Source organism: Felis catus, chromosome A1 (assembly GCF_018350175.1).
Source record: "Felis catus isolate Fca126 chromosome A1, F.catus_Fca126_mat1.0, whole genome shotgun sequence".
Lineage (NCBI taxonomy): Eukaryota > Metazoa > Chordata > Mammalia > Carnivora > Felidae > Felis > Felis catus.
Window position 1 is genome coordinate 140,928,188 of NC_058368.1, and position 12,245 is coordinate 140,940,432.

The window sequence follows — 12,245 nt, forward strand, 5'->3', positions numbered from 1 at the left end:
AACAAAACGCCAACTCACCTCAGCAGGTGGCGGCTGAGATTCCTCTTGATGCTCCTCCTGAAGTAATTGCCCATTAGCTGCTTCCCCACTCCCATTCTTGCCCCGTCCTGTCCTCCTCATCATGTCCTTTCTCTTTCTGCTGTGAGAGCTCAGTGTACTAGAGCCTGCAGACAACAAATAGGCCTCCAGACCCCCCAGCCACACAGGTCCGTGGCACAGTGGGCAGGAAACACTCAGTGGCAATTGCTGTTGGGAATCACTGGCTGAGTTTAACAGGTGTGGATCCTTTTCCTGCTACAGTGATGCTCTTGTTTGTCAAAGACTACAGTCTTGTCCTTGGAACCTTTGATCTCTGTACCCACATACTTCGGACCAGCAAAGCTGCGGCCTGACTTGTTAAGCATCGCTGAACTTGGAAGAAAACTGCTGGGGACACTGATCATTTCACAGTATGTACAATGAATAGGAGGTAAAGTTACTCTTTAGGTTATTGCTGTCCTCCCTTTTCCTCAATGTACTGTCTTCAATGTCACCGTCCTGTAATGTCACCGTCCCTTAGGAGTGAGACCCCCTGTGGGCTTCGTCACCGTCTCCCCTGCTTTCCTAGCCAAGTTCTGGGAAGGAGCTTCTCCAGAGTGCTTGCAAAGTGTGGGGCTGACCCAGTCCTAAGACCTAGAAATTATGCACCCAGCAACTCTTCCACTTGCCTGCCCCACACCCCAGGGCAGGGGACAAGGGTGTTTGGAATGGAGGGATGGGCATGGGAAAGTTCTCTTGCTTTTAGAATTAAGGAGTGATGCAGCCGGTCCACCGCCTACAGGGTATGACTCAGTGGAAGAAAGTGTAATGCTTCCCTCTCATGCTGCTCTCCTCAGAGCTGTCTGCCATCACCCAGGGCAGTAAGCAGCACCGGGTCCCCAAATTCCTCCTTGACCTCTGCTTAAATCCATCATCTCACATGTCATTCCTTAGGATCCCCTTCCATGTGACAACAGTGGGGAGTGGGTCTTAAGTGGCCCACCTTTGAATTTATTATGGGAATGGTTGTCAGCAAAACAGCCAAAGGGATCTGTACTTCCTTATTTGGATGACTGTCAGGAATTAGGATTCCAAGATGTAGACCACAACACAGCTGTGGGTCGGAAATGACAAACACGTCCCTGAAGAGGCTGTTCCGCATTAGGTAGTCTGAAAGAATCTTGTTTGAGCTGGAAGGCCAGCCTGGATGTTTACTTTGAGAAAAAGAAACATCTGATACATTCAGGGAGTCATAAGGCAAGTTTGTTTTTCAGCATGGTCCATCTGGTACTAGGAGTCGTTTAAGTCAGTTTCTCAGTCATCTCTAGAGGCGGATTCTGAGGTTCCTCTACAGGCTATTTTGATTCAGCAAGTCTGAGTTAGGACCCAGGAATATGCGTTGCTCACAAACTGCCCAGCCCCTCTTTCCCCTCTCCTGGTGATTGTTATCATTATGGAAGTGGAGAAAATATTTATTTAAAACAATGATTCTTAAACTGTAGTCCCCCCCCCCCTCCGAAAGACCAGAAGGGCTTGTGAAGACACCCCTTCCCCCTTAGAGTTCCTGATTTTGTAGATCTGGCCAGGGCCTGAGTATTTGCATTTGTAACAGGTTCTCAGGTGACGCTGATGTTGCTGTGCCAGAGACCACACCCTTTGAGAAGCACTGATTTAAACAACACAGTTACCCTGTGCGAATCCTTTGCATTGGAAACCCTTTTACTACTCTGCTAGGACTGAGGGGTGGGCTGGATGTTTGTGGATCAGACAGTTCAGGAGTTGTACTACATTTGGAAATGCACTCAGCAGCAATTTCTGGAGTTCATGGCCTTCTCACTACTGCTGCCTCCCCTAAGGAGTCTGAACAAAGCAAAACCTGGCTGTAGCTTCCCAGAGCCGGGGTAGAAGCAGGAGTCTAGCTGTTGTCTGAGCATTTTCCGCCTATGTATTTTCTTTATTCCGCTAACCTCTGGATGGGTCACTCTTTGCCTGACTGTTACCAACATCATCATTTTTGTGTTGCCAGCACTTGTCAGGTGTTCTCAACAGCATCTCATTTGCGGTATAAGAAAAGGTTTTGGGGCACCTGGCTGGCTCGGTTGGTTATGCCTCTGGCTCTTGATTTTGGCTCAGATCGTGATCTCATGTTTGGTGAGATCAAGTCCCACGTCAGCCTCTGCACTGACAGCATGGAGCCTGCTTGGGATTCTCTCTCTCCTACCCCCTCTAGCTCCGCTCCTCCCCCACTCACATTCTCCCTCTCCCTCTCAAAATAAACATTTTTTTTTAAGAGGAAAAAAAAAAGGCAAAGATGGTTTAATAAAAGAGTTAGCTTTTAATAAAGTCCCGACTTGCCAAAACCACTGTGGCATAATCCCCCCTGAAGGCACAGCAGCAAATACATTTTATTTATTTATTTATTTATTTATTTATTTATTTATTTATTTATTTAAAATAATTTTTTTAATGTTTATTCATTTTTGAGAGACAGAGAGAGACAGAGCATGAGCAGGGGAGGAGCAGAGAGAGAGGGAGACACAGAATCTGGAGCAGGCTCCAGGCTCTGGGCTGTCAGTATAGAGCCCAGCATGGGGCTTGAACTCATAGACTGTGAGATCATGACCTGAGCCTCAGTCAGACGCTTAGCTGACTGGGCCACCCAGGCATCCCCTTACCATTTGGGTTTTGAGTTTGAATGAACTCTTAAGAAAATAAACTCAACTTGGGGTGTCTGGCTGACTCAGTAAAGCATGCATCTCTTAAATTCAGGGTGGTGAGTTCAAGCCTCATGTGAGGTGTGGAGCCCACTTAAAAGTAAATACATAAATAAAAGAAAGAAAGAAAGAAAGAAAGAAAGAAAGAAAGAAAGAAAGAAAGAAAGAAAGAAAGAAAAAATAAATTCATCTAAAAAATGACAAAAACAAAACCTTTAACATTTTACCATAACACTGACTGGCGTAAACTTTAATCTAGCTTCCTGTTTTTCTTTATTTTGTTTATTTTTGAATATGGAATACTTACATTGTTCAAAAAGTTTGAATATGTAAAATCAGAAATGATACTGTTTGTTTTTTTTACAGAATGTTTCTGATTCTCATCCCCCTTTTGACTGAATTCTTACCCTCCATCCCTATGGCTAGTCACTTTTATTAGTTTCTAGTATATCCTTTTAGAACTTTTTATGCCTCCCTCACCACCCCCCACACTGCTGCATTTCATTTCTCAGCCCATTTACAGTTTCTTGGGTATGCTTTCAGAAGTGTTTTATGTGTATCCAGAATATATACTCATAGGTGCAAAAATTAGTTTTGGCTCTCCCAGAAATGGACTCTTAAATGAGTTTATCAGGAATTACTTGATCAGTACTAGTTAGTTAGTCTGCCTGATAGACTCCCTGCTGTCCCCTAAAGGAAAGTAACCTTGCAATAACCAACCTACTTTGTTGTTTGTTCCCCCTTCCTTCTGCCTATAAAATCCTTTCATTTTGTACGCTCCTAGGAGCTCCTTTCTATCTGCTAGATTGGGTGCTGCCTGATTCATGAATCACTCAATAAAGCCAATAAGATCTTTAAAATTTACTCAGATGAGTTTCTTTTTTTTTAGTAGGGCTTTAAGATGATTTGTATGAACTGATGCAAAGGATGAATTGAAGTGGATTAGCAGGTTTTGCTATAATCCCAAGTGAGGGTGTAAGAACCTGATTAAAACCGTGGGAATGAGGGGTACCTGGGTGGCTCAGTTGGTTGGGCAACCGACTTCAGCTCAGGTCATGATCTCATGGTTCATGGGTTCAAGCCCCACATCGGGCTCTGTGCTGACAGCTCAGAGCCTGGAGTCTGTTTCAGGTTCTGTGTCTTCCTCTTTCTCTAACCCCTCCCCTGCTCACTCTCTGTGTCTCTCTGTCTCTCAATAATAAATAAACATTAAAAAATTAAAAAAAAAAAACCATGGGAATGAGAATGGAAAGCAAGGGGTTAGAGAAAATTGGGTACCTTACATGGCAAAAGAAACTTTGTGGATGTGGTTAAGGTTAAGGACCTTGAATGGGAGAATATCCTGGGTTGTTCAGGTAAGCCCAGTGCAATCAGTGAGTCCTTAAAAACAGAGATGCTTTCCTGGTTGTGGAGAGAGGGAGATGTGATTATGGAAGAATACAATCTTGCAACGCTGCTGGCTTTGAAGATGGAGGAAGGGGGCCACCAAGCCAAGGGGTGAGGAAGGCTTTTAGAAGTTGGAAAAAGCAAGGAAATAGATTGTTCCCTTGAGTCTCCAGAAAGGAATACAGCCCCGTTGACACTTTCAGTCTGGTGAGATGCATGCTGGACTTCTAACCTACAGAACTGTAACATCCTACATTTTTTTAAATGAAGTATAACTGACATACAACATCATATTAGTTTCAAGTATACAACATAGTGATTCTATATGTGTATATATTGTGAAATGATCACCACAATAAGTCTAGTTAACATCTGTCACCATACAGTTACAGAAAATTTTTTGTGATAAGAACTTTCAAGATTTACTCTCGTAGCAACTTTCAAATATGAAATATGCCATGCTGCATATGACATCCCTGTGACTTACTTATTTTATAACTGCAAGTTTGTATCCTTTGACCCCTTTACCCATCTCACCACCCCCAAGCCTCACCTCTGTCAACCACCCATCTGTTCTCTGTATCTATGAGTTTGGGTTGTTGTTGCTGTTTTTGGATTCCACATGTAAGTGAGAACATACCATTTGTGTTGTTTTAGACCATTAAGTTTGTGGTAATTTGTTATAGCACCAATAGAAAACTAATATATGGGATAAATGACTGTGTACATTATAAGGTATTTCTCTTTGCCAAAAGTCCTCCCACCTCTGTATAAATCATGTTTAGTAGTGACTCCAGATATGTTCCCAGGTTAGCCCACTGCTTAAAATGCCCTCTCCATTCCCTTTTATCTATTTACTTATTATTTATTTATTTATAAATGTTTATTTATTTTTGAGAAAGAGAGCACACAGGGGAGGGGCAGAGAGAGAGATGGAGACAGAGTTTCCGAAGTGGGGTCTACAATGACAACAGACCCAATGCGGGTCTCAAACTCACAGACCATGAGATCATGACCTGAGCTGAAGTCAGACACTGAACCAATTGAACAACCCGGGCACCCCATATGTTTATTTAGCTTTTAAAAAGATTTTTTATTTTTAAGTAATCTCTACACCCAATATGGGGTTCTAACTCACAATCCTGAGATCAAGGACCGTATGCTTTACCAACTGAGCCAGCCAGGCACCCCTCTATTCCCTTTTAAACATTATCTGTCAGTCAGGCTCAGCTGGAGACTTATTTCTTTCAGACTATTCTAAATCTCTTCTTTGCAAAGTATTGTCTGCACTTATCATAACTTTCTTACCTTGTTTCTCAATTGTTTAAAGTCTCTAATGTCTTCCTTCCATAATTAGATTTTAGGCATTGGAGAACAGGGTCCATATTTTACCTGTTTTGTGTCCTTTCCCAAGAAAACTGCATATACATATGTGATCAGGCCTTAATGAATAGTTTGTTAGAAAATTGTTTAAGTTGGGGGGCATGGGTGGCTCACTTGGTTGAGTGACTCTTGATTTCTGCTCAGGTCATGATCTCATGGTTGGTGGGATTGAGCCCCATGTCTGGCTCTGTGCTGACAGCATGGAGCCTGCTTGGGATTCATATTCTGTCTCTCTCTCTCTCCCCACTCCCTCTCTCTCTCTCTCAAAATAAATAAATAAATTTAAAAAGAAAAAATTTAAAGGCAAAGTCCTGTCAATTGAAAAATAATCATTGAACTCTAAATTATAATGCAATTCAGCAAGGAAACAATCCAATTGTTAAGCAGCTTTTGCCAGGAATGTACTCACTGCATTAAAGAAAGGCATATCTGTGCATGTTTTACAGCTTAGTGTCAAGTTAAGCTGTAATTGAAATAAATGAGCTATCGTCAGTTGCAGATGAGTTATACATACTTTACAGATGAATAACAAATAATACTTTCTCACCAGCTTGGGAAAGAGATCAGCCTGCCTTTTTGAGCAGAATGGACAGGTTTATGGTTAGTGATTGAAAAGCATAAACTCCAGGTGTGCTGCGTTCACAACTCTTAGCCATGCTTTTGTTCACAACTTCCTTCAATTTCATTTCTTGGAAGAGGAAAATTCAACCTTTAATAAATTGCTACACTTGTATTAGGCGTATGAGGAAATACTGAGAATATTCCTATTCAGTATTAGGCATATGAGAAAACCATCCCAAACCTGATGTTTTGCCACAAAATATGTGTGCATTTAGCATTGGCCAGATGATCAGGAGGGTTCTTGGGCGGTTTAATTGAGGAGAGCAAGATGAACCATGAAACAAGCCTGAGGTGAGACAAGGGTGAGATTATCTGATGTTCTTATTATATTGTTGATATTCTGATATACTTATCTGCCTATCCCTGTTCCAGTTTATCCGTAAGAGAACATTTGTTATCACAAGCCTTTGGATTCTGATGACTTGGGTAATTACTGGTTCCATTTGCATGTTCTTTTTAATTATGTGATTGAGCTCCAAGGACAGAGCAACATTCGCAACAGGATCTGAAATTGAGCAGAAGAGGTTTATCTCCATATGAAACACTTGGATAAACTGGGAGAGAATGCAGAGTGTGAGTTACTAAGTAACAAGTCCCCTGATGGATTGTCAGTGGTTGTGATTTGGTGATGACATCCATACCTTATCAACAGCCATGGCTCTCTCTTTCCACTGCCTTTTTCTCTTAGTTTAGTGGGCATCTAAACAGTTCAACCCAGATGGAGTCCCCAGAAAAAAATATTCATCTTCCTGGTTCCCCCAAATTGGTAGTCAAGCTACTTATTTAAGCCTATCTAAATTAGTCCTCTATGCATTTTTGCAGCTTGTCGGCTAGCCCTCATCTTACTGTTTATGATCCATTGGGCATATTGGTTCAAGTGATGAAAAATATATTTTATCCATTAAAGGACAACACATCCAGATAGTTCCCCATGAAAGCCTAATACTGGGCTTTAGCAAGAGCTCTTGTTTGTTTTGGTAAGTTTATAGCTAAAACAGTTCAGGAGCCTGAGCATAAAGTTGGTATTTTATTTAAGTAGAAGACAGGACTTAGCTTTGCCATCCGAGACCCTCAACTTGGTTTGGTTGTAGTGCTGAAACCTCAACACAAAGCATGTCTGAACAAGTGAATGGGTCATTTCTCAGTCTGGTCCTGAGTTTTTTGTCAGTGTCTCCTCAGCAGTCACCAACTCCTTCCTCTGCCTTCCCACAGCCCCTTGTCTGTTCCTTTCTGTGTCTTTCATTCTGCCTCTGGATTAATTTTCATTGTTTACATGGGTGCCTTTACCTCTAAGATTAAGTTCTTGACAGTAGAGAACTTGTTAATTCACATTTAAATCTCCCTCAGGACATAGCAAAGTTCTGTACACATAGTAGATAGATAATAAACATTTGCTGAGTATTTTTTGAGTGAATAATGCTAACTGAATTGTTAACTTTCAGATTCCTATAGATTCTGCTACTATAGGTTCTTCCATTTTTTTTTCCATTTCATTCTTAAAAGTTTTATTATAAACTAATTTTAGAATCTGGGAACTTTACCCAAGTAAAAAAAGGGGGGGGGGGAGTGGGTGGGTGGGTGGGAAATTACCTGTTATCTCTCAACCATATATACGACCCATATATATTATAGTGTTTATCCAGGCTATTTTCTATGCATATGTACACACATATAAAGATGAAATAAAGTGTTTTGCAATTTGATTTTTCACAGTAAAAGTGTGTAATCTATATGCATTTAAATATAATTAATATATCCACATATTACCATCTTGACAGCTACAGAGTGTTTCACTGTACAGAGATACTTTATAGTTCTACACTTATAGTACTTTTCAATTTTTGTCTTTTCAAAGCCAGCGAAGATCTTGTTTCTTGGCCACAGCTATCTTGTTAGCTTGAGGCCCTCTTGTCAAAAAGACTCAAGATGTCCTGTGTAGTTACAGCTACCTGTAAATCCATCATGACCTAGGCGTGCCTGGATGGCTCTGTCAGTTAAGCGTCCGACTTTGGCTCAGGTCATGATCTCATGGTTTGTGGTTTGAGCCCCATGTTGGTCTCTGTGCTGACAGCTCAGAGCCTGGAGCCTGCTTCAGATTCTGTGTCTTCCTCTCTCTCTGACCCTCCCCTGTTCATGATCTGTCTCTCTCTGTCTCAAAAGTAAAATAAAACATTAAAAAAAAAAATTAAGCCATCATGACCTAGATGGATTTACCTGGTGGTTGATTGCATGAGATCTTTTTTGTATCCTTAACCAAATTGTGTGGAATTCAATTAAGAAAACTGCACTCATTCATTAAATCTACTTCATTCTTTTTTTTTTAAGAATTTTATTTTTTTATTTTTTTAATGTTTATTTGAGAGAGAGAAAGAGAGCGTGAACGGCAGAGGGGTAGAGAAGAGAGGGAGAGAGAGAATCTGAAGCAGGCTCTACACTGTCAGCACAGACCCTGATGCAGGGTCTGAACCCACAAACCATGAAATCGTGACCTGAGCCAAAGTTGGACGCTTAACTGACTGAGCCACTCAGGCACCCTTACTTCGTCCTTTTGATAAGGCAAATGTATCTGAGAATATATTAGACTTCAAAATGAGCATTCATGTCCTATGGCACTTCGTATCTGAGTGGGATTCATTGTCTATAAAAGTCTCTTGGGAACTTCAAGCTCTGGGTCAATTGTAAAGAAACACTGATGAAATTGAAATAGTCACAATGAATCAAACAAAAAAAATGAAGGTGAGAATTCATCAAATACTCAAAAATGTTAATGATTTCACACTAGTTTCTTTCCTTTTTTTTCTCCCTCTTTGAAAATGATCATCAATCTGTGTAGTATTTTACATAGATAAACTTAAACCCCACTCTGAATACTTTATCTTTAGTCATTGGCTGATTAAATCAAACTCTGCTGGGAGTATCTGGCTGGCTTAGTCAGAAAAGCATGTGACTCTTGATCTTGGGGTCGTGAGTTTGAGCCCCATGTTTGGTCTACAGGTTACGAAAATAAATAAAACTTAAAAAACAAAAAACCCACCCAACTCTGCTGGTTTTCCTCCCTCTAGGCAGTCAGGCAGGCCAGGGTGGAGTTGGTGACCCCCTCCCTGTTGCAGAAAAGCCTGCTCTGCAGAGACAGTTTAGGGTGAGGAAGTGGAGACTATGGCGATAACCAGCTGAGGAAGACACATCACAGTCTCTTCCTATCCATTAACCTCGTCAGAGGACAGCCCATGTCTCACAGTAAACCATGACTTGCCCCAAGCCTCCTATGATGCCCAATTACCAAGAATCCAAAAGACCACGTCACGCTACACCAAATAAAGGAAATAACCAAAGGCAAAAGTAATGGAGAATATTTGGGAAATGGCACAAAGCGGTTAATAAGCCGGTAGAGATCATTGACTCATAACTTATGAATTAAACCCTATAGGCGCATAATGTATCAAAGAAAAGTTCTCGGGTCTCCGAATGTGTTTCTGACATTTTCTAGACCTTGAGATCAGCTATGAATACTCAGTCAGTCCAGCGCTGTTCACTGCCGCTGTAATTAAGACTAAGTGAAGCGAAAAGGCTTCTAACAGATGTGTCATAGAAAATGTTGTGATTCATCTACTTACAATGCAATTAGAATCTGGAAATATGTTGCCAATTTCTTTGCCATTAGAGAGGACTGAATTGTACAAAATACATTGTTATTTATGACTCATGTCTAAGATTTTTCTTGGGAAATGAATTCATTCTTTATATAACTATTAGTCTGATACCTGGTGTTCTACATTAGTGAAAAAAGAAGGTGTTGATTTTCTACAATTTGTTGCTGAAGGAAGCCCATAAAATGGAACATTGTCATGTCATTATTTCTTGCTAAAGACCTGTCCCAGTTCCTATACTAAGTGTGCTGCAGATTAACTTTCAAGCAGTGTAGGGTAATTGAATTTATTGATGTATTTTTCAAAAACTTATTGGAACCTAGAGGGGCGCCTGGGTGGCGCAGTCGGTTAAGCGTCTGACTTCAGCCAGGTCACGATCTCGCGGTCCGTGAGTTCGAGCCCCGCGTCAGGCTCTGGGCTGATGGCTCAGAGCCTGGAGCCTGTTTGCGATTCTGTGTCTCCCTCTCTCTCTGCCCCTCCCCCGTTCATGCTCTGTCTCTCTCTGTCCCAAAAATGAATAAACGTCGAAAAAAAAAAATTAAAAAAAAAAAAAACTTATTGGAACCTAGAAACATTCTATGAGTAGCAGGAATCATTATTTTATCTGAAGATTCTCTATGTTGGAGGGAGGTTGATAGTACATCAGCTCTGGATTGGAACCACACACATTCTGTGTGAATGACCTTAGGCAGGTTACTTCACCATTTCAACCCTAGTTGCCTCCAGTGTAAAATGGGGATGATAATAATAGTATTGGCCTTGAAGGACTCTTAACTTCCTATTCTGAAATAACTGTAGATTCACAAGAATAGGTAGTAAGGTCCCATGTGTCCATTATCTAGCTTACCCCACCAGGGGCATCTTATTTAACTATAATACATGATCAAAACCAAGAAATTAATTGGTATAATACAATTAGAACAATTAGGCCATAGTTCTGACTCATATTTCACCGGTTTTTGCATACACTAATTTTGTTTTTGTTTTTGTTTTCTTTTTTAAGGTAAGCTCTAGGCCCAACATGGGGCTCAAACTCACAACTCCAAGCTTATGAGTGGTTGTGAGTAGTATGCTCTAATGACTAAGCCAGCCAGACGCCGCTCAGATCCTTTTTTTTTTTAGAGTTTTGTGTAGAATTCTGTAGCCCTTTATCACATATAAGCATCACCACGATCAAGATACAAATATGTGGATTAAATAGGGTTAATCATTTAAAGTGCGTAGCACATGAGGTGGCATATAGAAGGGAACTAAGTGAATGTTACCTGTCAAGATTATTAGGTGAAATCAGATGATCTTGCTTATTCATTCCTTCCTAATTTCATGAGGTGCTTGGTTGGTGGACAGAAATCGTGGTTTAGAAGCTAGAAGCAAAGCACTTGTATTACCCATGTTTCAAAATTGTTTCTATATTTTATGGTGCATTCACATCCCCAAGACTTGCAAGACATAGGGAGTGGCTGCTCTTCCCAAGGTAAGCTAATTCCTGGAGATAGCAAATAACTTGATTGTGGAATTGCCTTTGCTATGCAGACCACACCCCCATATGTGTCCTTTCATGAGTCTCCTGAAATTATTCCCCCCACCCTCCCCATCAGCTCCTTGACTATAAATCTCCACTTCTCCTTGCGTCTGGAGTTGAGTCCAATCTGTTTCTTCTATTGCAGTCGTCATGGCCTCTACACCTAGGACAACGGTCCTAAATAAATTCTTCCTTACAAGTGTCAGAGTAACTTTTTTCTTTTAAGAATTCCAAGCCCAGTCTATATTAGAGAACACCAATGTGCATTTTCCAGCATGAAGACAGTTTGAGGGAGCTTCTTGATTGCCTGGTGTGAATGGTGAGGGGGCCATATTAAAGCGTATACCATTTCTCCCAGTATTTCTTTGTCATTCCTTATATGAAGAACAAAGAGAAATCACATTAAAATTGGTACATGGAAAAGCTTCATCAACGAGTTAAGATGATCACAATATCCCAGTTATCATTCCATTTATGCAATAAAGTTAACTTAAATGAGGATTCTAAGATGGGGGTATACTTTTCAGATAAATGACCTTGCTCCCAGAGCTCTGTGTGTTTCTGAGGGCAGCACTTACCATACTATACCCCCATAATCTCTGTCTGAGGCTCCTCCAGGCCAGGGATGGACAGGTGGGGATAGGGAGGTGCCTACAGGATCTGGATGATCAGAACCTCCAGGCAATATTTTGTCTCCTATCATATATTACACCTACCAGAAGTTAATTCTCAAGCAGGGGAATCTTTGGGAAATATTAATGCTTTACTGCCACCTTCTGGTCGAAATGTATTTTGCAATATGTCTTCATGTTTTTGGGGTCCCCGTAAAAAGGATTTGAGAGAAGTTAAATCCTGTCAGATCAGCAATCCTATGTTGCCAGTGGCAACCAACATGGATAGAATAGTATATAATTCTTGAAAAACTTTCCAAGGATGTGAATGCCTGTATATGTC